Genomic DNA, 27,125 nt, shown 5'->3' on the forward strand with positions numbered 1-27,125 from the left:
TTTTGTGGAATTGTGGCCTGCAGTCAAAAGAACTGTTTAGGGAACGTTAACATTTATCTAATAGTTGGAAAATCAAAATGTATGCTCAGTTGGTTTCAGCACACTCATGGGATGGCTGATCAAAGATCTTTAGGGCAAAGTAAACCATTTGAATCTACAAGAATAGAATATAGTATTCAAACTTCAGTCAATTTTCAGTCACCTGTTTTAAGACAGTATACCATTTATAAACCAGCTTAGCCTACTTTTCCTGTTGCCTAGCCAAACTATGCCTAGGAAATAAAAACATTTTAATAGAAGCCTAAGCAAAAGGTAATTAAGAAGTTAAATTAACTGAGAAATATATTTAAAACCAAACATGAGTAACAATATTTCTGTAATGGATACTAACAATATGAGACTACTGCCACTGCTACTACTTTACTAACACACACATTTGAAAGTCGACCTTCTAATGCTGTCTTGGATGTGTAAAAACTTTGCATTGTAATTCTTCAAAGGTTCTATGGCAACCAGATGTCAGTTGAGGTCATCCTACCTTTGAAATTTATGCAAAGCTGACTTGAATCCTTTGACCCATATCCCTTGTGACACCCCAGGTCCTGCACAGAATGTCATGTGATTCATTGGTTTCTTGCATTTCTCTTTGCTCTGCTCCACACTAAACCATATGTGAAACTCAGCCTTACTCTTCCATTTTTCTCAAAAGCAAGACGTTTGCATGTTTCACAGCTTTGGAAAAGTGTATGCCATATCAAGATATGTAATTACAAAACCCAGACAAATTAAAATTAAGTAATAGCTATTTTGATTCTTAAATAGCTTTGGCCACCTATCCAAAGTGCTTCTCCTCTTCTCCTCTTAAGATTCCTGTACCTCCCAGCTCTCCTCCCTTTATTATGCCTCATTACTTAGCTTTCTATTGCTTAGGCTTCTGGGTCTATCTCTACCTTTCCAATATGCTTTGAATAAAATTTACTTTTAAAAAAATTCTGATAAGTACTGAAGAATTAGTAGAATATTGAAGGTTTAGCCTTTTCTTTCTACTACTCATCAATCTCTTTGTAGGGAGTAATATGAGATTGTTTTCCAATGAAAGAAATTTACCACCTCCTCCTTTCCTCTTAAGAGGCAGAGAACGTCACAGGCAATTTTAAATAAGAACTAATTGAATTCTGTTACACACACAGCCAAAGGCAATTGAAGGATATCTCAAATTTGTAGGATTAGTTCCGGTCTACGAAGATGGCTAAAATAAATTGATAGCATATAGACCATACACTTCTATGTTATTGATCTACTACTCATGTTATTCCAAAAGTTCCTACATGTGATTAAAAACTCTGAGGCTTCCCTGGTGGTGCAGTGGTTAATAATCCGCCCGCCAATGCAGGGGACACGGGTTCGAGCCCTGGTCTGGGAAGATCCCACATGCTGCAGAGCAACTAAGCCCGTGCACCACAACTACTGAGCCTGTGCTCTAGAGCCTGCGAGCTACAACTATTGAGCCTGTGTGCCACAACTACTGAAGCCCGCACACCTAGAGCCAGTGCTCCGCAACAAGAGAAGCCACCACAATGAGAAGCCTATGCACCGAAGAGTAGTCCCCGCTCACCGCAACCAGAGAAAAGACTGTGCGCAGCAACGAAGACACAACGCAGCCAAAAAAACAAAACAAAGCAAAACAAAACAAAAAGTCCCCTGTGCTTACTCACTCCAACTAGTCCTAAACATCCTCCAGACATTAAAATTTAGTGTAGCTGTAACTTTTTGCAGGGAACCATTCTTCATTAGCAAGTCTGGGTTAACTGTTCTTCCACTATACTTCCATATTCTGTACATATTTCTGTTTTAATATTTGTCAGAACTTATTTTAATTGCCCAGTTTACTTATTGTTTGCTCTCCCTCATTAAAATTGGATGTTGCCTGGCACATAATGGACACTGAAAATAGGTGTTGCATGAATGAATGAATAAAAACAGGACAAGAATGTCAGAATGATACAGGCATGGAATACATAAAATAATCAAAAATCAAACTCACATTGATCATTATTCATTATCTCTCATAGGATTTTAAGAAATCATTGGCTGTTTCCTTAGATTGTTGGTCTCATCCTTCAGCCTTTCAAAAAATATGTCACTCCACTGTTCAAACTCCTTCAACACTTGAGTTCAAAAATAGACAGGGAATAGAAACTGTGTTTATTTTATCTAGCATATCCACATCAAATAATTTCAACCAGCATCATCTCTACATAACACTTTTATGTGCTAAATAACTGGAAATCTTGTCTATCTCGATAATAGGGTCTATCATGAGCCTATTAAATTGCTATTCAGGAATGTTTAAGGAACTTTCTGAACACTATTCATTTACAGAAACTTAATGGTCAAGACCATCTGAAAAACGTCCAAAAGATACAGGAAAAAGAGTATATAATTGAGAAAAACATTGCAGTGATATATATTAAGGTCTGTCAAGTTTCCCATTATAGCACCAGGTGAAATGCTCCCTTGGGTATCACTTGGCATGAAACAAATCAAGTCAGAAGGGAAACTAAACATTCAAATTAGTTCATGGTTTTATGAATTAGAAAAAGAAATTAAAAGAAAAAGATATGGAAATTTGTAATTTGTCTTGTTTAGATGAAACTCCTATTATTTAAAGGAGTTAATTTTGATTCATGACAGGTACCACCTCCAGTCTATTCTCTGACATCATTAGACTGTGCACAGTCCAATGCATTGGGTGAAAATGAAGCCAGAGGCTTGAATAGTTTGGATTTTGAGACCACCATGACTGAAGAACTGCAAAGGCATGTTGGAAACTCAACAAAAGCTTTTCAAGATATTTGTGTGACAGAATTAAGTTTTGTGAAAGCAATAAAATAGAAGACATGTTTCACAAGCACACACCTTTACAGTATGTGGCTTATAGATGATTTCAAACTGAATGGTGAATGAAACATGAACTAGTGAATTATTTTAAGGCTCTATCTCAGTTTGAAACTAAAATCACAATTCTAGCTGTCAAAAGAAAATGCAATAGAAGTACTCTGACAATACGGCCATCTATCCAATTCATTGAAAGTAACAATAGTGACATCTATTCTCTTGAAATCACTAACATTGTTTTCTATGCTTTAGGGTTTCACCATTTAATTTATTTTACTTTTAAGTTTTCAGAACATGCTATTGAATTCACAATCTCTTTTCCATATTGTGTTAGCATCGTTGTTATAATTTTGAATTCACCTAACGTCTTTGACTTGATAATATGAATTCCTCTGCTTGTTTCCAACTTGTAGTACCTTAACTTCATTCCCCTTCTCTTGGTTTATAAAGCAGCTATCATTAGGAAAATTAGAGTGCTATAAAATACTAATTATAATACAGTATTACTTTCAATCACATTGGTAAAATTATTCAAATCTACAGGGAGTTTATTGGCAAGCTAAACATGTCCATGTATAAGGAATGGTGGCTAAATAGTAAGTGTCAAGATAATGAAATCCGAAAATTGTTTCCCATCCCAGTTCCATCACTGAATTTTTCTTTGGGTGACATAGAATGCACTTACATTCTTTGCCTCAATATCCTACCTACAATCTAGTTTACTTTGAAAGGCCAATCAGTCTACTCCTTCATCGCTGGCTCTGTAAAAGGAGAAAATAGAGCCTCCTTTGAGCTGCTGTAAGCTTCAGGGCATGTGGGTGATAATTCAAATGTAAATATCAAGTCTTCTCTCCAAACTTTAGTCCCACCTGTCTCCTTTCTGCAGACAGCAAACAGCAGCATGACACTGACACCTGATAGTGAGAACTTGGAGAATTCTCTGTTCCAAAACAGCACTAACTTTCATCTCATCAAAATAGTAACATACATTTTTTGTTTTGAGTAGTAGAAAATGGACACATTATTTTTATCTCTCCTTCCACTGGGCCTTGTCTCTCAGCACTCATGTTTTTCCAGGTTTCAGATATTAGACTGGAGGAGAGGAAGAACGCAAACTCCAGATGTGAAAATGTAAGAGTTCTATTCTTTCAGATTGTTTTTCCACAGTTGTGTAAACTCTGAGAGTCAAGAAAAAGGTCATTTCCAACAAGAATTCTGATCTCAGAGCTGCAAATAACACTAGATGCAAAAGGATGAAGATGGACATGCTTCTTATTTAGTAGGACCTACAGACCCTGTACTAACGTTTACCTTATACTCTGTTGGTCAAAACTCATAAAATCATCATTCACAAGGTAGACATTTTTATTCTCATTTTGAGGGTTAGAGATTTCAACATTTATGCCATGTCACATGGCCACTGTGACCACGTGGGGTGAGGGAGTTAACGGTCTTTCTAATGAGAAACCTTTTGTTTAATCAAGTATCCCATATTTCCATATTCCTGTAAGGCCTTCATGTGTATATTGAGCTTTTATTCATCATTCATTACAAATCACGTGTCTTTAATGCATGTATTGAGCAATGTTCAACTTAGATACTTGGATAAACAATAAAGATAGAGCCTTACCTTCAAGGAGCTTGTATGCCAGTGGGAGAAAACAAAAAAAAAAAACTACACACATTAAAATATAAGACTGTATTTCATTTCCCCCCATAATTTTAGCATCTCAGAAATTGGGATGGCTTCTTTCAATTATGGTAGGTCAGGTGGCGGGGTAACATATTGTCATGGCCTATGCATGGGTGAACTTGGCTGTTATTCCTGATGGCATGAAAGGACAACCTCAGTCCCTGACATTTCAATCCATGAATCACTCAAAAACCATTTAAAGAAGGAAAAGGAGTCCTAGTTGATGTCTTAAAACCTTTTGGTAACATTTTAAAAGCACCATCATCAAAACAGTATTAAGGCTTGAAAAAAATCCCAGAGGCAGGATAAAACTTAAATAAAAAATAATATGGTATAATGGTACAAAGAGGATGATAGTTTTTGAAAAAGATAGACATATATTTATTTTACTTATAAAATACCCAATTGAAGAAGTTTTTGAAATCAATACTAAAAAATTTAAATTCAGTGTAATTTAATTGGTATTTTTGGTATATACAAAATAATGAAATGTCTTATAGTTGAAGATGTTATAGGTTCAATAAAATATATCAAACAATTTCTGTTGGTGATAAGTGCTATGATGAGGTCAGTCAGGTTAATGGTGGTATGTGAGGCTGTTTTCAGGAGGGGAGTTATTTCAGCTGGAATAGATTACAGCCTGAGCCTCTATATTAGATTTGGAAAAGCTTCCTTAAAACTCCGCTGACTTTCCCTGAACCTAAATCAGGTGAACTACAACCTGCCAGTGATTGCATTTGTGTTGTATTTGATACTCTAGTTGCTATGCCTCATCTCCTCCTCATATCTCATATTTATTGTTGGGTTTGCAAGTGCTAAAACCCAGTGTTTGCTTATAAAGCAATGAGAGGAGTGTTTTTACTGGAAAAAACTATGTTACCCATGAACAACTACTCAAAAATAAATTAATTCCAGATTTGTCTTCCCATAGAAATCACATAAACAAGAACTTAGAGAAATACCAAATCAAAACAGCAAGGGCGGCCTTACCAAAGCTCTCTGGTGCATTACAGCTTTGCCTTGTTTTCTTCCCTATAAAGCTCTAGATGAGATGCCTGCATATTTATTTGCAATAACTTCTTGAAAGTAACATTTTTTATATGCTCACTACAGTGTTCTACTTATAAAAGCAGTTCTGTAACTATTATTCATGGATCTTCAAGGATTTTTCTGCCATTTTATGAGTGGGAATTTTTGAAACTAAGTTCTCCAGTCAAATCAGTTCTTACCCAACTTCTTCTTTCTCTCTACATTGGTTTCAGCATTTAGAAGAAGTATTGTGACATAGAGGAAAAATTATGGACTTCCGGATGAAATCTCAAGTCTGAATATCATAAGCTAGGGCCATGCATGGGCCATAATAAATAATCAAATATAGATGTTATTAGTATTAGCAACAAGAAACCAATAATGATTTTAAGAAGAGAAAGACAAACAGGGAGGTCTTTCAAAATTTTTTCAGAATCATGATTTCTTTGATCCCTAGAGTAAATCTATTGTTAGCAAAACAAGTATTATTGCCCCCACTTGAGAAAACTGAGATTCAGAGACGGGAGGAGACAGCCCAGAGGGACATTTCTATCAAGTGTCAGAAAAAAAATCCCCTACTGCAGTATTTTCATACCAGCAGTTGCCAATGTGTAGCTTCTGGATTCCCAAAATCCATTTACTGGGTCCACCATGCCAAAAATAATTTTGGAAAAATACTAAGATATTATTTGCCTTTTTCACTGTGTTGACATTTGTACTACTGTTGCAAACACAATGGTGGTTGCAGCTGCTGTATCTTAACACAAATTAAAGTTGTGACACCAAACTGCATTAGTATTCATCGCACTCTTCACCAGTACACAGAGTAAAAATAAAAGCAAGTTTCACTTTAAAATATCTTTCATGGATCAGTAAAACTTATTATTATTACTAAATATTTTGACCCTTCAGCCCCTGTCTTTTTAGTACTCTGTATGACAAAATGGTAATTGTGGTTAATGCTCTTTTATTGCATATCTAGGTGTGATGTTTATCTGAAGAAAGAATACTTATTTTATTGGTTGAATTGCCAGCTGAACTAGCCTCTTTTTTCATGGTACAAAATTTTTACTTGGAAAAAATGATTGACATTGTGCTTGTCCGGACTTAGGTATTAGGCAGATATTTTCTCAAAAATGAATGAAGCTTCATCTTGTCACTTCAAGGAAAACAATTGACATGTGTTGTCAGTGATACAATTTGAGTTTTAAGCAAAAAATATTATAAGTTTTGAAAACTTGTATCAGTCATTGTGAGGTTGACAGCTTCTGATAAGACTGAAAGTGATATTACTAAATAGTATCTGAGTCCTATTGTAAAATGAAATGTGTCAAAATTTGTAATATCTGCATAATTCAGTGAGTCAGTATTTTCCAATGAACAATGCATGATGTTATAAAATCACATATGGGTAGAGATCTATTCAAAGACACACCAATGGATTAAAATCAAAGAGTAAAAATGTTTGTTAATATGGTATCAGATTATATTGCAATTAACTTATAAGAAACCACCACTTATTGAGTTTTAGTATAATTTCAAATAAGAATATCCACAATTTTCTAAAAAGATTATTAAAATCTGCCTACATCGTCCAACTACATATTTGTGAAAGGCACGATGTTCTTCAAATACCTCAACCAAAGCAATATATTGCAACAAATTCAGTACAGAAGCAGATACAAGATTCCAGCTGTCTTCTATTAAACCAGACATTAAAGACATTAAAGATGTTTGTAAAAGTAAAAAACAATCTCACTTTCCCATAATTTTTATGAAAATATTCACATGAACGTGGAATGGATTTGTTATCGCTATTTTCGGGGCTGGTTTCATGAATGTGTGGGCAGTGGCACAGAGCCCTGCATTCAGAAGGGCTCCTTGCTCAGTTTCATGCTTTGCTGTCACCATCGTACAGTTTTTAATCTTATCTTTGAACTTTTGTTTCATAAGTGAAATCCAGTGGGACAATGGAGCTTGATCAGAAGAGATACGCACAACACATGTGACCACCATTCCTTGCCACTCGATTGGTACAGAGCATTCACAACGCCACATGAGCATGGAATTCTGGCGGGCCCACAATGCATGGGACTTCAGCAAGATTTAAAGCAAGTACAAGGTAAGCACATTACATCTAAGACTATGGAGAGGCTGTTGGTTGACATCTCTGAGAAGACATGCTTTCTATTTGAACCAGAATTTGCTTTAAATGCAGGCAAAAAGCAATGGTATTCTAAGAAACACTAACAGCCAAAGAACTCCATCATACACTTTCTTACTTTTGTTACTTCCCTTCCCTGTATTAGCCAAAACTTACACTGATAGTGATGATGATGATATAGAAGGAAAGAGAAGTTGGAGTAAACGTATAGTTCCTTTTCCTTGATATTTTTAAACTTGTGACTTTTAACTTCCAATATGACAACAGTGTGTGCTGGAGCTGACACACAGTTGATTTCAGTGACCTCATATTGGTGGCTTGAAGCCAGCAAATACTACAGACTTTTTATTCCCTCTATAGAGCCTATTGTTAAGTATGTACCAGAACATCTCTGGATAGAACACATAAAAACAAAAGCTCTTTGGGGTCTTCAATAATTTTTAAGAATGTAAAGTTGTCCTGAGCTTACACAGTATGGGGATCATTTTATAAAACACACTTTTTTAAAATTGTGAAAGAGACTTATAAGCTACTTTGTCATTTCTTCAGATTCTTAGATATGAAGCATTTCTGGACATACGAAAAGCATTTCATATAAGAAAATTGTGATTTTCTTTTTTTCAGTATGTAATTCCCAATGTATGCCCTCTGTTCCTCCTTAACACACACACACACACACACACACACACACACACCCATTCACATTTTCTTTTCCAAAATGCCCATACCAGTCAGTAAGTAAGTCCACCTTCAGTGCAGAAGAGAAAAGGGTGGGATGGGAAAAATAGTCCCTTTATTAGGCAAAGGTTTCCTTACAAAGTGACACTCATGTAAATAGTGATCCACATCTCTTCAGCCTTCAACACCTGTGCCACTCATGTAAAATACCTCCGAAGCGAATAGCAGGTGATAAACTGTATGCAATTTGAACTCAATGCAAGAGCTGTTTTGTCAAACTTTACAATGTGTGTCTAAACATAATTACTTCCTTTGCTGCTCACTGTAATAATATTAATCACACAGATTCTTTTCATTTTTACAGTTCTGCTTTGAAATTAATTACCAAAGTCAGTGCCATTCCTGATCAAAAATGGAGGCCCTGCATGTTTGTATTAATGTACTTAAACCATAGAAATGACATCAGAGCCCCACAAAACCCCCTCTACATACACATCTGTAAAATGTAAAAATCTGTGTAATCTGTACACTTTTTAAAAAAATAGATGAAAATTGGGGGAAATGTACCATGGTTTTCAATTGCTTTCAATTACCATTAAACCTTTCAAAGAACGATTTGCATAATGTTTCATAAACATGTAGGCAGATTAACCTTTTTTAGTTAATTTATTCATTAGCAGTAAAAATTCAAAGCACCTCTTATGAGAAAATAATGTCTGGCTGTTAAATTACATGGAAACAAAGCAATTGGGACATACTTGCCTAAGTTCACTTTGTGTCAGAGCACAAAAAAAGTGGAGAGGGGAAAAAAAACTTTGCCTGTTAGCAGATTGTTGATTAAATTGCCAGTTTGTGAACAATTAGTGGTATTACTAGAAGATTAGATGAAGTATTAATTAGAGTTGGGCCAAACGGCTTCTGAGGAGTAAAGTTCCTCCTACAGCTGTGCTGGAGATAATGCAAGGCAGTCCTGGAGTCCTCTTATCCATGGTCTTCAGGGACTGCTGGACCCCAGCTCAGGGCTGAGTCAGGGTGTACATGCGTGCTTTTTATGAAGCTATTTTTTTTTATACACTCTGAGTAATTAGAAATCACGACTCAGCCCTCAAATTGGTTAAACCCTGAATCAAAGCTATACCAAACATATATACGTGTTTCAAGAAATATGAGAGAGGCCAGTGGGAATTCTAAGTGTTGTTTGCCAAAAACAAGTTAAAAAAAAAAAAAGAAAACAAATTGTCCATCTGTCATGGGGAATCTGTGAACAATCCCACTGATCACATAAAGGTAAAATCAGGACAAGGCATTGGGAATGTGTCTCTTGCATTAGGAATGGAGGACTGGGGTCTCTTGCAGGTGAGAGCTGGGTGTGGGATTCTGGCCTCAGCAGTTTCCTACTTCATTTACACAGGGACCTGCCATTTCCAGAAGGAATTTTTATTTAAGACAAAAAAGTCAATCCTGTCTCAAATGGCAAACCAAAATAATTAATAATAATAATAATAATAACAACAACCAGAAGTTCATCTCCCTCTCTGGCTCATGACTCCCCTCCACCTTGTTTTGCCTAGTAATGTTGTTTTTCCTTCCCTGCCTGCATCTCTTCCTTCAGAAGCATTTATTGCAGGTCTATAGTTTGAAAGGTTTGCATGTCAGGCAGAATTTGTAAGTTTCAAATCTTCCATTCTCATAGAAACCAGAGTAGCTTTTTCATATGTTATCCCCCAAGTCAGAAATCTCTTTGCTGCGCACCTTGATGCCTATATTTTGTTTATAGAACTTCTTACTTGCTTGTATTGCACTCCAGCAAATGCCCTGACTAGAGTTCAAATTCCTAGAAACCTGAAGTTATGTTTTCTTCAAATTGATATCTTCCTATGTCTATCAGAGTATTTTACACAGTTGTGTTTATATATGCTTTGAAACTGAATTTTGTAAAAACTAATGGACTCAAAATTTACATTTTGGATCTGTTGAGAGAGGAAAATTAACTTCAGCAAAAATGTACTCTTTTTAAATAAATCTTTCACTATATCTAGCTAAAGTCAAATAGTAACAGTACTAGGCTGCCCAAGTTGTTTCTTCAAACAATGTACGACTTATTATTTTGGTCAGGACAACCAATCATTTGTTGTCTGCATGTGTTTCCTTATTGAAAAGACATGGGTATTCACTGAAGATAAAATTGAGGTAAGACATGCATAAAATTAAAGTATTCCATAAACTGAAGTGCTTAGAAAAGCAATTGACAGTAAACTTCTTCCGAAAATTGAAGGCAAAGGAATGTAAGTTACAAAATTGAGCAATTTTCTTTTTAAAGGTGTGTTTGCTGGGGCAATAACAAAGCCATAGAGAGACATATTACACTCTAGGTTACAAAAGAAAGGTACTTTGGTATACCTTAGATATTTGCTTCTTCAAGTTAGCTATAAGCTAGCTTGTAAAAGCTTTAAAATTCATTCTGAGTTCTAAGAGTTAGTTTCAGGAGAGGGGGTGAATTAACCCCAAACAATGACAGCTCAAGAATTTCTATGTTGGATGTACTTTAAGGACTAGACAACTTGTGTTGCTTGCATAATAGCCAACACTCTGCTTTTACTTTGAATATATACATATATATATACCTATATATAACATAGATATAGTTATATTATATGTGGGTATGGGAAGCCGATGAGGGTCATGAGTCATGAGAGGACTAGCCTGCAGCCTCAAAGGAAACTCCCTGACCTTTGGGACAGAACCATCAAATCCAGAACACAAGAAACCTGAACAACAAGGGTGTGTGGTTAGACTCTATGGACACTTAAGGTCTGGCCTTCCACAGATACTGACATCATCTGTGAGGTTGCTATATAGATATTCTAAACTCATCACCTTTCCTGAAGAAAAAGGAAGAGATCTTAAAAATGGACACCAGAAGGGGTATTAAGAAAGGCTAGTTATCTGGGTACCCCACTTAAAAAAAAAAGTGATGTCATTCCTCACAGCTGGATTATCACCCCCCCGACACAATTTTTAATAACTCCTGATTAATAACTGTTGAGTATATGCTCATTAATATTCTAATGGTTTACATATATGGATATCTCTGTTTTACAGATGAGGAAACTAAAGCACAGGGAGATTAGATAAATTGTACATGATCACAAACCTAGTAACAGCCCAGAGAGAATTTGTACCCAGGCCATTTGGCTCAAAAGTCCACACAATAAGATATAAAACATATTGCCCTCCAAATTCACAGAGAGGCAGATCAGCACAGTGGATGTACACAAGCACTTTGGAGCATATCTACCTGGATTTGAACCTCAACTGCACACTGACTCTGTAACAGTGGGCAAATAAATCATTCACTCTCTCTCTGCCCCAGTTTTCTCGTCTCTGAAATGGTAATACTAATATTAACAAGCTCATAGAATTATTATGAGGATTAAATGAGTTAATCTTTGTAAAGTGCTAAGAAGAGCTCCTGACACATAATAAAAGCTAAACAATAATCTTATTAAATAAATATAGTACCTGATCTCATGGAAAGCACTTAACGGTTAAAGTGACTGCTTCGATATAATGGCTGAATTCTTATTTTTTAAAATCTGATTGCTTAACATTGTGTTCTTATGTATAGTTACAGCCTAACAGATCATGTTATGGCAGTTTGGTAAATGAATCTGTTAAATGTGTTCTCCAAATGACAGGTCAGTGAAATTTGAAAAAATTTGAGATTGTCGATAGTGTTTCTCAGGTTTTCCTTAAAAGCTGTTCTGAGTTGTGCCAGTTCAAGTGGCATTGTTTTGGTTACAAACTGGACTATCTTGGGAGAATATATTTCACCAGTAATGAGTTAAATAAAAGTGACTTATGGCTTATATATTAGACAAAATTACCACTAAAGTATTTGTAATCAAGATGGAGGAAAGAGCATACAACTTAGTGCCACCTTTCTGAGAAACACTGCAATGCTTTACAAATCTACTGTAAGTAACTCCATTAGCATAGAACCTTTAGGCTACGCTTTAAGTAACTTGGCAAGTTTTAAGGATAGAAGAGTAATTTACTTGCCAGGAAAGCATAACATAAAGTGGACACATTTAAGGGGATAAATGCTTTTAGATCCACAAAAACTTCCATGTCTTAAAAACTATACAATAAAAGTTGCAATAGTGCATTTTAAGACAGTTGGATATGGCATTAGAAGTATTTATTCAAAAGCACTCTTAAGCAATAGATGTTCTGAGAATGATGGAAAATATACACAAAATCTTAGACACCTGCTTTAAACTGTGTATAGTAGGTCTGATACATAGATAGATAGACAGATAGATAGATAGATAGATAGATAGATAGATAGATAGATAGATAGCCTAGAAAGAGTTGCTAGATCTTAGTTCTAGAGCTGGGTCTGAGATTCCAGGATGACCATGAGCAACAAATTAAAACTTGATTCGCCTTACTTTGCATTCTGGGAGCTTAGATATATTTAAAGCAACCCCAACACTTAAAATTTTGTGTCAAAATCGAACTGAGACTTGAAGTAGATTAATTTTTCCCCACTTACTTCCATCCCCAGGGGGAAGTGACTTTTGATTTGTTACAACAGATCAACTATGCCTACTGCTTTCCTTTTCCCTCAACTTTATAAAAAAACAACTTTATAACAAAACTCTTTAAAATATTTTGCCATCATCTGCAATGCATCACCTCTTACATTCACAATATTCAATTAGGTTTTCACCTCTACTTTTTGTTTTTGCCTAAATCCACTGGGTTAAAACCACTAATGTCATCCAAATTGTTAATTTCTGTAGTCAATTCCTAGCTATGACCTTAGTCTATCCATCAGCAGTATTTAACACAATGTATCACCTACTCCTTCTTAAAATATCTTCTCCACTCGAGTTCTGGAATACCAATCATTCCTGGTTTCCCTGTGACATCACTCCTCTTCAATCTCCTTTGCCAGATCCCATAACCTCTTGATGTGTAGATGTTGACATGACTCAGAACTCTGTCCTCAGAACTTGGCTCTTCTATTGACTTCCTGGGTGATCTCATATAGTTCCATGGCTTTAAATACCATCAATATCCTGATGACTTCTAAATATCAATCTCTAACCCAGTCCTCTCCTTTGAACACTGGCTCATATTCTGCTGCCTCCATCACATGTCCATTTGACTCTTCAGCTGCCATCTCAAACTCAACAAGTCCCACACACAACTCTTGATTTCCCTTTCCAACTGCGTACTTCCTGTCTCAACAAATGGCACTTCCACTTACTCAATTGCTCTGACACCAAACTTGGGGCCATCCTTGACTTACACCTTTCCTTAACACCCACATTCAGTACATAGCAAATCTTGTTGGTCAAAACTCCAAAATATATGTTATATCTAGATTATTGGCTTTATTATCGTCATCTGTATATTCTCAGGATAGCAAAGCAGAGAAGAGAGTGCAGTAGGAAGCAATGCCAATCTTTTGACAATTCAGTGGTCAAAATAACATTGCTAAATTCCTCAAAGGTCAAGGTTATGATGTTCCTGTGTTAAAAAGAAATAGGAAAAATACTACCTATGTGTGGCTGGAAGAGCTGTCTGAGAATTTCAGAATTACTAGTGAGGAAAATGATGTAAGTCTGACTACTAAGGTTAAAGGTTATACAATGTGAAAGCTGTAGACCTCAAACAATAGTTTAGCTTTTCTAGGGAAAAGGTGGTGTAGGAGAAGAACAATATATCGTATAGAGAGAGTAAATATTTGCCACATTTTATGAGTCAGTGTTCAATATGCAATTATATTAAGATCCTGGGTCACTAATATCAAACATAATGCACATAGAAGCATGAAAAATAATTCTCCCTTGCATAGTATTTTTTCAAACACTTATGTCAGAACAATAGTTTCCTAATCTGAGATACTGGGTCACATGTTATGTTCCTACACCTCTTTGCTTGGTCATATTCTTTAGCCCCAAGTAAAGACCTCGAATAATCATAAAATTTTTGTATGACAGAATCCTCTGTAGCCCTTCATTTTAAAGGAGGAAGTGCCACAGTGAACTCACATTTGTACTCCATCTATTATGTGTTCAGTAATTTGCTAAGAAAACTGAGTGTGTTATTTTATTTAATCCTCACAATACTAAAAGACAGAGTTATGACCTCAATTTGACGGGGAAGAAACTGAGTCCAAGAGAGAATAATTGACCTACCAAAGTCTAACAGCATCGCTGAGACACAGAGCAGGCCATTGAGCCACAGTAGCCCAATGTTTGCTACATCACACTAAGGCAGTCTTCCTATAAGAGAAAAGAAACATCACCATGTGTTCTCAAAGGCTGTTGGCTTTGCTGGACATCATCTTACAGTTGGGGTTCAAAGATATTTGATTCACTTTTATGTGAACCTATATGACTTGGGTAATGAAATATGGAACATGATTCCTTCTTTTACATCAAGCCATTCACCATATCAATTGAATTCTATAATAAGTATCCAACAAGGATAAATGGAAATCTGTTTTTCATCACTGAACAGAATACTTGTAATATAACTTAATCTTAAAATAATCTACAGGTACATCTTATTTTAAGTGAATTCAGTAGACAAAAAAACCTAGTTTTTAAAATTTTGAACTGCCCCACTTTCCAGAGTGATTGCATTGGAATATGTGAGTGGTGTGTGTGTGTGGGGGGGGGTGGGTGTGTGTGTGTGTGTGTGTAACACATTCTTCAAAAGCTTTTCAACTATTTCTGTTGAGCTTTTAAGTATTCTATTGGGAAATTTCAATTAATCCCAAATTTTAGGAACATGTCATTCCTTAAAAAGAAGCATGTCATGCAAAGACAATTAATTTCCTAAAGCTTTATGCTGAAATTATATTCTAACATTAAAATATTTAAAAGCCAATAAATACATTAATTTGGTGCATAATATATATAAAATACATTGTATTAATTGGCCAAAAAACACCATGCATTACTACATGGTAGAAATTCCTCTTACTACCACGACTTGCCTTATAATCATTAGAAGATTTTTAATCTGCTCCTGGGAAAAAGCGTTCATTCATGATCATTTTAGGTTTGCTCAAGGGCCTGGAAACAGGGGGATGTCCTGGATGACTTTTAAAGATCACTTCTAGTCCCATGACTCGGAAATAAATTAAAGTTTTATGACCATATTATGCATAAGCATCAGTGGATCTGGAAGACAATGAGGATGAAGTCTGTGCTCAGACTCTCCCTCCTAGTATTTATGCTTCCTATTCATTTCATGCATAACTAATTTCATATAGCAATTGGTAATGGCATCTTGGTAATGACACCACAGGCATCACAAAACAATTGCAATCATGGCTGCAATTCATTGTAACTACAGTGAAATGCCAGCACTGCAGCTAAAATACCTCTCTGACCCACCCAAAAGTAAAGGATGAGAAGAACAAAATATAGCTTTAAAATGGTCACCTCCACTAACTAGCTTTTAGTTCTAGATACTCTGAGTTCCTACTTTTTTTTTTCATTTTCATTTTCAAGGACATAATGATTTATTAAGACAGTGAGGTCTAGAATTACCCCTCCTTTCCAAAACAAAAAGGCACACATTCCTTATTTATACCACTTAACCAATGCCACTATGTTTGTTCAAATCTCATTGTTTTAAAGACTTGCTGATGCTTACACATAACATGGTCATAAATAGAGGGGTATATATTTTTCTGACATGTCTTCCATTGAATCAACAAAAACAAATTCAAGTATAAGAAGTGATTATCATAGACATGTTAAAACAGCAAAATCATTGCTCTTTTCTTCCTGAAATTGAAAGACAGCATCTACCATTGATACTTCCCAAGTCTATTTGGAATATGCTAATAATACTACAATAATTAATAGCATACATTTTATGGCACTTTTAAATCTTACAGACCACTTACAGTTTTATTATTTTATTTTATACTCATAAAAATTCTGATAACTAAATGAAGCCAAGGTTATTATTTCAAAATCACAAATGAGGGATTAGAGGCCCAAAGAATCTAAGAAATGTTTCTATTGTCATCCAGGTTCATTCCCCATTATTATGAAATTGAATATCACCTCTTACTAAGTGTATAACAATTCAGAAGTCCAACTCTGTCAGCCAGGGAACGAAGCTGGAACTAGGTAGCCGGTGGCTGGGACTCTGAGCCTGGCCCTTTTGCCCTCCTGGTTGATGGGAGTTGTTGCTACCATGGACTCAGTTGTGCTCCAACTCTTCTGGGATGGAACAAAGGTGTATATTGTAACAGTAAAGAATGGTCATTCACTGTGACTGTTTCTACCATTTTATTAACTAATAGTAAAGACACTGGCTTTTGCTAAGCAGGAATTTCAGTGCTTTGAATCTCTTCAAGATCATAGAGTCACTACTCTCACTCTTCTTTAGTCTTGAAATATTGGAGGGGGCTTTTAGTTGAAGCAGGGTTAGTTTACCCTAGTCAACTCTTTCTTAACTAGTCACCATGAAAGAACAGACCTGTAGACTCCATTATATATTACTAATTTTACCAATTTTTAAACCATACCTGTTCACATTTGATTTAACATAGGTGCATTTCAGGTGATCATCCATGAGTCTGTGAGGGAACTAGGTCAAAGTTAAATCTCCCCAATCATTAAATGATGTATTTTACCCTTAAAATAGCAAATATTTTCATTTGTGGGCTCTAATTATTCTATTTGTCTGAAAAACTATGTTTCAATTTTCTTTCTCCAAATATATACCATATCTGTAATTTTAAAAAATCAGAAATATATAATCTTCACTGACTTCAAATATTTCAGGAGCATCCGTTTTGTGTTAAATAAGAGCTACACCAAAGATCAAAGAGTAAATATATCTGTTAACGTGCTCATAGGAACGAAACTAGTGCCCCCAGTAGCCTCAAAGGACCCAGGCCATGTGAGTAACTGTTCACCAGCAACTTACTACCGACCATCTTTTAAGAGAGTTGTCGGCAGAAACTATTCCTCACAGGTCCAACAGAAACTCTAAAAGGAAAACAGGGAATTTTGATTTTAAAGATAAGCTAGAGAATTCAGATCTATTTCATCTTGTCAAAAAAAGGGACAGGATGAGGAGGCAGGGTCTAAATAAAGGAAAGGACACTTTGGCTTTTGAATAGTCCAAAGTTCACACTAACCAAATGCATTACAAAATTACATGGAGCAGAAGAATAAATGAGCTTTGAAGCCCCCAGGGAAAGTGAAGCTGAGAACTCTGGTCTATCTTAAAGATACTAAAGCAATAGAAACATGTTCCATGCACTACTAAAAAATAGCAAAATTAAACAATAAATAAACAGTTGGAAAACAAGCAAAAGAAAACACATTAAAAGAGGGTCATATCAATGTGAGTTTACACACATTAAATTATTAATAATTATTATTCTATTTTATTTTTATTATTATGCTTGATATAAAATGTGTTGGAATTTTCTGTGTAGTTTCAGTGAAATTATTTTGCATACATATTGTTGGGTTACTGTTACACTTACAAAACAATAAAACTTTTAGAGGCAGAAACTTGCTTGGTTCCCATTTCAAATAATTAGTGACTTTTAAAACTGTACAAATTAGAGTTCACTAGTTGTTCAGTCTAAATCATGTTTTGAATTTAATAACAATCCTTCAATATTCAACCTGAAAATCTCATGATTGTGGAAAATGTATAGAGAAATACATCTACATACATCTGAACTTCAGTATAAAGCACATTTTAGCTGAAGAGAAATTAATTCTTAAAACTTCCCTTCACTTTACACAAAATATGAAGTTTTAGCAATAATCCTTTGGAAACAAGTCTATTGAACAGTTCTTAATAAAGTTCCAGGATGAATATTTCATATTTTTCTTGACATTTTAATTTTAATTAAAAATAAAAGCTGTCAATTTATTCTCTTGTGGGAAATGAATTTTTGCATTTTTTTCTTGATTTATGACTAAGTACTCAACATATGTTTCTGTAAGAGCTATTTGATGCTCTTTATCTTCCATCTGTAGGTTTGGCCTCCAAAATAAGGTTAGGGGACAGAGTCTCTTAAGAGGTGAATGCAGTGTTCTATGTACAGTGCATCAAAAATGCCCTAAAAAGTTTATGACGGGGAGCGGAGTCAAGATGGTGTATTAGGAGAACATGGAATTCACGTCTCCTCACAATTAAGGCACCTAACAGGCACCAGCGGGGAACCACATACACCTAAGGGGATGGGAGGAACCACCAGCAATTGGTTGTTTCAACAAAAGTTTTATTTTTCCTAATTTTTTTTATCTTTCTAATTTTATTTTGTTATTTTTCTTTGATATTGTACTGCTTCGTTTTATCTTTCTTTCTTTCTTTTTTTACTGTGCCATGAAGCTTGCGAGATCTTGGTTCCCAGGCCGGAGGTCGGGCCCGAGTTCCTGTGGTGGCAGCTCCAAGTCCAAACCACTGGACTAACAGAGAACCTCAGCATGTAGACCCAGCTCTATCCAACTGCTTGCACACTCCAGTGCTGGACCACAGGCCAAACAACCAGTAAGACAGGAATACAGCACCACCCATCAAAAAAAAAAAAAAAAAAAATGAAACCACCAAAAATATGTTACAGACGAATGAGCAAGGTAAAAACCTACGAGAAAAAATACATGAAAACGAAACAGGCAGTCTACCTGAAAAAGAATTCAGAGTATTGATAGTAAAGATGATCGAAAATCTCAGAAACAGAATGGAGAAAACACAAGAAACATTTAACAAGGATGTAGAAGAACTAAAGAGGAACCAAGCAACGATGAAAAACACAATAAATGAAATTAAAAATACTCTAGATGGGATCAATAGCAGAATAACTGAGGCAGAAGAACAGATAAGTGACCTGGAAGGTAAAATAGTGGAAATAACTACTGCAGAGCAGAATAAAGAAAAAAGAATGAAAAGAACTGAGGACAGTCTCAGAGACCTCTGGGACAACATTAAACGCACCAACATTCGAATTATAGGGGTTCCAGAAGAAGAAGAGAAAAAGAAAGGGACTGAGAAAATATTTGAAGAGATTATAGTTGAAAACTTCCCTAATATGGGAAAGGAAATAGTTAATCAAGTCCTGGAAGCACAGAGAGTCCCATACAGGATAAATCCAAGGAGAAACATGCCAAGACACATATTAATCAAACTGTCAAAAATTAAATATAAAGAAAACATATTAAAAGCAGCAAGGGGAAAACAACAAATAACACACAAGGGAATCCCCATAAAGTTAACAGCTGATCTTTCAGCAGAAACTCTGCAAGCCAGAAGGGAGTGGCAGGATATACTTAAAGTGATGAAGGAGAAAAACCTACAACCAAGGTTACTCTACCCAGCAAGGATCTCATTCAGATTTGATGGAGAAATTAAAACGTTTACAGACAAGCAAAAGCTGAGAGAGTTCAGCACCACCAAACCAGCTTTACAACAAATGCTAAAGGAACTTCTCTAGGCAAGAAACACAAGAGAAGGAAAACACCTACAATAACAAACCAAAAATATTTAAGAAAATGGGAATAGGAACATACATATCGATAATTACCTTAAATGTAAATGGATTAAATGCTCCCACCAAAAGACACAGGCTGGCTGAATGGATACAAAAGCAAGACCCATCTATATGCTGTCTACAAGAGACCTACTTCAGACCTAGAGACACATACAGACTGAAAGTGAGGGGATGGAAAAAGATATTCCATGCAAATGGAAATCAAAAGAAAGCTGGAGTAGCAATTCTCATATCAGACAATATAGACTTTAAAATAAAGACTATTACAAGAGACAAAGAAGGACACTATATAATGATCAAGGGATCGATCCAAGAGGAAGGTATAACAATTGTAAATATTTATGCACCCAACATAGGAACACCTCAATACATAAGGCAAATACTAACAGCCATAAAAGGGGAAATCGACAGTAATACAATCATAGTAGGGGACTTTAACACCCCACTTTCACCAATGGACAGATCATCCAAAATGAAAATAAATAAGGAAACACAAGCTTTAAATGATACATTAAACAAGATGGACTTAATTGATATTTATAGGACATTCCATCCAAAAACAACAGAATACACATTTTTCTCAAGTGCTCATGGAACATTCTCCAGGATAGATCATATCTTGGGTCACAAATCAAGCCTTGGTAAATTTAAGAAAATTCAAATCATAACAAGTATCTTTTCGGACCACAACGCTATGAGACTAGATATCAATTACAGGAAAAGATCTGTAAAAAATACAAACACATGGAGGCTACACAATACACTACTTAATAACAAAGTGATCACTGAAGAAATCAAAGGGGAAATCAAAATATACCTAGAAACAAATGACAATGGAGACACGACGACCCAAAACCTATGGGATGCAGCAAAAGCAGCGCTAAGAGGGAAGTTTATAGCAATACAAGCCTACATCAAGAAACAGGAAACATCTCGAATAAACAACCTAACCTTGCACCTAAAGCAATTAGAGAAAGAAGAGCAAAAAAACCCCAAAGCTAGCAGAAGGAAAGAAATCATAAAGATCAGATAAGAAATAAATGAAAAAGAAATGAAGGAAACAATAGCAAAAATCAATGAAACTAAAAGCTGGTTCTTCGAGAAGATAAACAAAATTGATAAACCATTAGCCAAACTTATCAAGAAAAAAAGGGAGAAGACTCAAATCAATAGAATTAGAAATGAAAAAGGAGAAGTAACCACTGACACTGCAGAAATACAAAAGATCATGAGAGATTACTACAAGCAACTCTATGCCATTAAAATGGCCAACCTGGAAGAAATGGACAGATTCTTAGAAATGCACAACCTACCGAGACTGAACCAGGAAAATAGAAAATATGAACAGACCAATCACAAGCACTGAAATTGAAACTGTGATTAAAAATCTTCCAACAAACAAAAGCCCAGGACCAGATGGCTTCACAGGAGAATTCTATCAAACATTTAGAGAAGAGCTAACACCTATCCTTCTCAAACTCTTCCAAAATATTGCAGAGGGAGGAACACTCCCAAACTCATTCTACGAGGCCACCATCACCCTGATACCAAAAGCAGACAAAGATGTCACAAAGAAAGAAAACTACAGGCCAATATCACTGATGAACATAGATGCAAAAATCCTCAACAAAATACTAGCAAACAGAATCCAACAGCACATTAAAAGGATTATACACCATGATCAAGTGGGGTTTATTCCAGGAAAGCAAGGATTCTTCAATATACGCAAATCAATCAACATGATACATCATATTAACAAATTGAAGGAGAAAAACCATATGATCATCTCAATAGATGCAGAGAAAGCTTTCGACAAAATTCAACACCGATTTATGATAAAAGCCCTGCAGAAAGTAGGCATAGAGGGAACTTTCCTCAACATAATAAAGGCCATATATGACAAACCCACAGCCAACATTGTACTCAATGGTGAAAAGCTGAAACCATTTCCACTAAGATCAGGAACAAGACAAGGTTGCCCACTCTCACCACTATTATTCAACATAGTTTTGGAAGTGTTAGCCACAGCAATCAGAGAAGACAAAGAAATAAAAGGAATCCAAATCGGAAAAGAAGAAGTAAAGCTGTCACTGTTTGCAGATGATATGATACTATACATAGAGAATCCTAAAACTGCCACCAGAAAGCTGCTAGAGGTAATCAATGAATTTGGTAAAGTAGCAGGATACAAAATTAATGCACAGAAATCTCTTGCATTCCTATATACTAATGATGAAAAATCTGAAAGTGAAATTAAGAAAACACTCCTGTTTACCATTGCAACAAAAAGAATAAAATATCTAGGAATAAACCTACCTAAGGAGACAAAAGACCTGTATGCAGAAAATTATAGGACACTGATGAAAGAAATTAAAGATGATACAAATAGATGGAGAGATATACCATGTTCTTGGATTGGAAGAATCAACATTGTGAAAATGACTCTACTACCCAAAGCAATCTACAGATTCAATGCAATCCCTATCAAACTACCACTGGCATTTTTCACAGAACTAGAACAAAAAAATTCACAATTTATATGGAGACACAAAAGACCCCGAATAGCCAAAGCAATCTTGAGAACAAAAAATGGAGCTGGAGGAATCAGGCTCCCTGACTTCAGACTATATTACAAAGCTACAGTAATCAAGACAGTTTTGTACTGGCACAAAAACAGAAATATAGATCAATGGAACAGGATAGAAAGCCCAGAGATAAACCCATGCACATATGGTCACCTTATCTTTGATAAAGGAGGCAAGCATATACAGTGGAGAAAAGACAGCCTCTTCAATAAGTGGTGCTGGGAAAATTGGACAGGTACATGTAAAAGTATGAAGTTAGAACACTCCCTGACACCATACACAAAAATAAACTCAAAATGGATTAAAGACCTAAGTGTAAGGCCAGACACTATCAAACTCTTAGAGGAAAACATAGGCAGAACACTCTATGACATAAATCACAACAAGATCCTTTTTGACCCAGCTCCTAGAGAAATGGAAATAAAAACACAAATAAACAAATGGGACCTAATGAAACTTAAAAGCTTTTGCACAGCAAAGGAAACCATAAACAAGACCAAAAGACAACCCTCAGAATGGGAGAAAATATTTGCAAATGAAGCAACTGACAAAGGATTAATCTCCAAGATTTACAAGCAGCTCATGCAGCTCAATAACAAAAAAACGAACAACCCAATCCAAAAATGGGCAGAAGACCTAAATAGACATTTCTCCAAAGAAGATATACAGATGGCCAAGAGACACATGAAAGAATGCTCAACATCATTAATCATTAGAGAAATGCAAATCAAAACTACAATGAGGTATCATCTCACACCGGTCAGAATGGCCACCATCAAAAAATCTACAAACAATAAATGCTGGAGAGGGTGTGGAGAAAAGGGAACCCTTCTGCACTTTTGGTGGGAATGTAAACTGATACAGCCACTATGGAGAACAGTATGGAGGTTCCTTAAAAAACTAAAAATAGAACTACCATACGACCCAGCAATCCCACTACTGGGCAAATACCCTGAGAAAACCATAATTCAAAAAGAGTCATGTACCAAAATGTTCATTGCAGCTCTATTTACAATAGCCAGGACATGGAAGCAACCTAAGTGTCCATCATCGGATGAATGGATAAAGAAGATGTGGCACATATATACAATGGAATATTACTCAGCCATAAAAAGAAATGAAATGGAGGTATTTGTAATGAGGTGGATGGATTTAGAGTCTGTCATACAGAGTGAAGTAAGTCAGAAAGAGAAAAACAAATACAGTATGCTCACACATATATATGGAATCTAAGGAAAAAAAAAAAAAAGGTCATGAAGAACCTAGTGGCAAGATGGGAATAAAGACACAGACCTATTAAAGAATGGACTTGAGGATATGGGGAGGGGGAGGGGTGAGATGTGACAGGGTGAGAGAGTGTCATGGACATATATACACTACCAAATGTAAAATAGATAGCTAGTGGGAAGCAGCCGCATAGCACAGGGAGATCAGCTCGGTGCTTTGTGACCTCCTGGGGGGGTGGGATGGGGAGGGTGGGAGGGAGGGAGATGCAGGAGGGAGGAGATATGGGAACGTGTGTATATGTGTAACTGATTCACTTTGTTATAAAGCAGAAACTAACACACCATTGTGAAGCAATTATACTTCAATAAAGATGTTTAAAAAAAAAAAAGAAAGAAAGAGAGAAACAAATACCATATGCTAACACATATATATGGAATCTAAAAAAAAGAAATGATTCTGAAGAACCTAGGGGCAGGAATAAAGACACCGACATAAAGAATGGCACTGACACGGGGAGAGGGACGGGTAACCTGGGAAGAAGTGAAAGAGTAACATGGACATATATACACTACCAAATGTAAAATAGCTAGCTAGTGGGAAGCAGCCGTATAGCACAGGGAGATCAGCTCGGTGCTTTGTGACCACCTAGAGGGGTGGGATAAGGAGGGTGGGAGGGAGGGAGACGCAAGAGGGAGGGGATATGGGGATATAGATATGTATATAGCTGATTCACTTTGTTATACAGCAGAAACTAACACAACATCTTAAAGCAATTATACTCCAATAGAGATGTTTAAAAAAAAATTTATGTCCGTGAATCCACTGATTTTGGATTACTGTTAAATTTGATAGAGCAAGTTTTCTCCCTTGTACTCATTATAATGGTTGTGCTATAAAACTTCTTTACACACACACAGGAGAACAGATTCTAGGTGGAGAGATGCTGCATGGGATGAATTTCAGAAGACGTTTGTTTAATCTGCCTAATAGTTAGCATGCATTACTCTCTCCTTCCTCTGATTTGAAAATCAGAGGTTACACTGAATATTTAGAGCCGGTTCTGCACAGTCATTTATTATAAATAGACTTCAATAATGTTTAAGGGGTACTGTGATATCATCAGGAAGATCAGTGACGAATGAAGTCTTCCATGCAACCTAAACCTCGTTGCTAATATTACTTTTCCTTCTCGTTCACAATTTATTTTTGAGATTATAGAAAGACAGCCTCTTTCACATGGAGACAGATACCCTCCTTCCACAGAAATGCCAATATCTTTTATTCCATTTCTTGCACAATAGAGCCTCTGATCTGCTGTGCTCAAATAACATCATGGCATGGTTCCATTTTTCATATTAGAAAGTAATCAACATAGAATCAATAGGAAGCCATGTTTACTCAATAATTAATTAAATTTCCTAGAGAAAATGGATGTGCAATAATTTAGTAACCTGTGCTACAAATGATGCTTTTTTTTATTTCTTATTTTGGCCAATGTTGCCATCACCCGTTTCAAAAGGATCAGAATAAAATATGGGAAACCACTGGAAAAGTACACAGGAGACCCTCAGTGTGACCATTGGAGAAATCAAGACAGATGTTCATTGTACTCAGACCTCTAGAACATATCCTAAGATGCTTTAACAAGCACTGTAAAGTAGTCTTCACTAGAGGATGACATCATAAAAAATCTGGGGGAGAACAAGAAAAGGGTAATATCCATTAAGACCCATCCCTGTGACAGTGTATCTGGGTTCAGGCTAATGATACCTGGAAAGCAAGTGTCTATCTAGAGTCATAGATTCTTTAAACTATGAAATATCAATGATAAAAATCATCAAATCTAAAGATTTAAAATTTTACATTTTCTATGCCTCAGTTTCCTCATTTGTAAAATAACAATAATAGTATTTCTATCATAAGGTTATTGTGAACATTAAATTAACCAATACATAGAGCGATTTGTAGCACTGAGTGAAGTGTTCAAATATTTATTTTTATCATGAAATATGAAAAAAATCAATTCCCTGAGAATAGATGAAAACTCTCTCTATTTTCTGCTCAATTTTGTTGTGAACCTGAAACGGTCCTGAAAAATAAAATCTATTTTTAAAAATCTGGGGTATATTCTCTACTTCCTATAAGTTAGAAACTCCTTTTCCTCCACCTTCCTGTTTCCAGATGGAGGAAATTCCATTAGGAAAATACTCCCAGCCTCTCTCTGCTGCCTTAGTCTCCTGGGGGAAAATTACTTGTCTGATGAATGTATTTGTGAGAAGGAGCTGATGATGCTAAAATTAACCACTTTGACTTTCCTATTTTCATGTATCCATCTTTGCAGGAAGGATCCATTCTGATCTTGGTCTCTACATGGACCGGGCCCTATAGGTATGACCTACTAGTTATCCAGCCTTGCCTTAGACCGGCTGGATAAATCTAATTCTGAGGTTAGGTATTAGCAAGCCCATCAGGGCTAGACATCTAAAGCCAGCTTCTCCAATTCAGCTTTTTAGGTAGGAAAGCTGATATTTTGATTACCAATTGTCTGACGCTTATGTCTACCTTTTAATTCATTTTGAATTTGAATTGGGAAGTAGGGTGCTATTGATTGACCCTCTAAAGGCCCAGCAGACTTCTTGGAGATTCTCAGTGCATATCTGTTTGTGCTACAAGCTGGGGTAACATTGCTTACCTTCAAATCGCCCAATGCATTTAACCAAGAAAACCCAGGTGTTCATGTATGTGCATGTGTGAGTATGACTGTATCTTTGTGTGCTTTTGTGTGTGCCTATGTATCTATGTCTAATACTAACTCTTATAGAACAAGTCTTATCAGAATACATTTTAGATGATGCTGGTGATAGAAAAAAACATTGTTGACATCCCCAAACAATCAGTTCTGAAGATATTACCTCAGATAATCTGAACTTCAGCTTTTATTGTTTTTTGTTCTTGTTGTGTTTAAAATGGGGATGATCACACCAACATTAGTGGCTTATGGTGAGAAGTAAATGAGATAGTGTGTGGAAAATCTTCAGCACATAATAGTATCTTCAATGCAGGTTGATTTCCATTTTGCATCAATCTCCTTCCAGAAAAGACTATCTCAAACAAGGAGCCTCCATTCACTAAAAAAGTGGTTCTCCTAAGTTATGTGTCATATGGCACAGGGGGTTCTCACTGTTACTGTGAACCTGGTTAACCTCCTACCTCAGGTGTCATTCTAAATGCCAGCTTCCTCAAGGAGGTCTTTATTAATAAAAATTATATCTCCCTCATCATACTTTCTCCTGA

This window comes from Balaenoptera borealis (assembly GCF_965194805.1).
Source record: "Balaenoptera borealis genome assembly, chromosome: 3".
In the NCBI taxonomy this organism is placed as follows: Eukaryota; Metazoa; Chordata; class Mammalia; order Artiodactyla; family Balaenopteridae; genus Balaenoptera; species Balaenoptera borealis.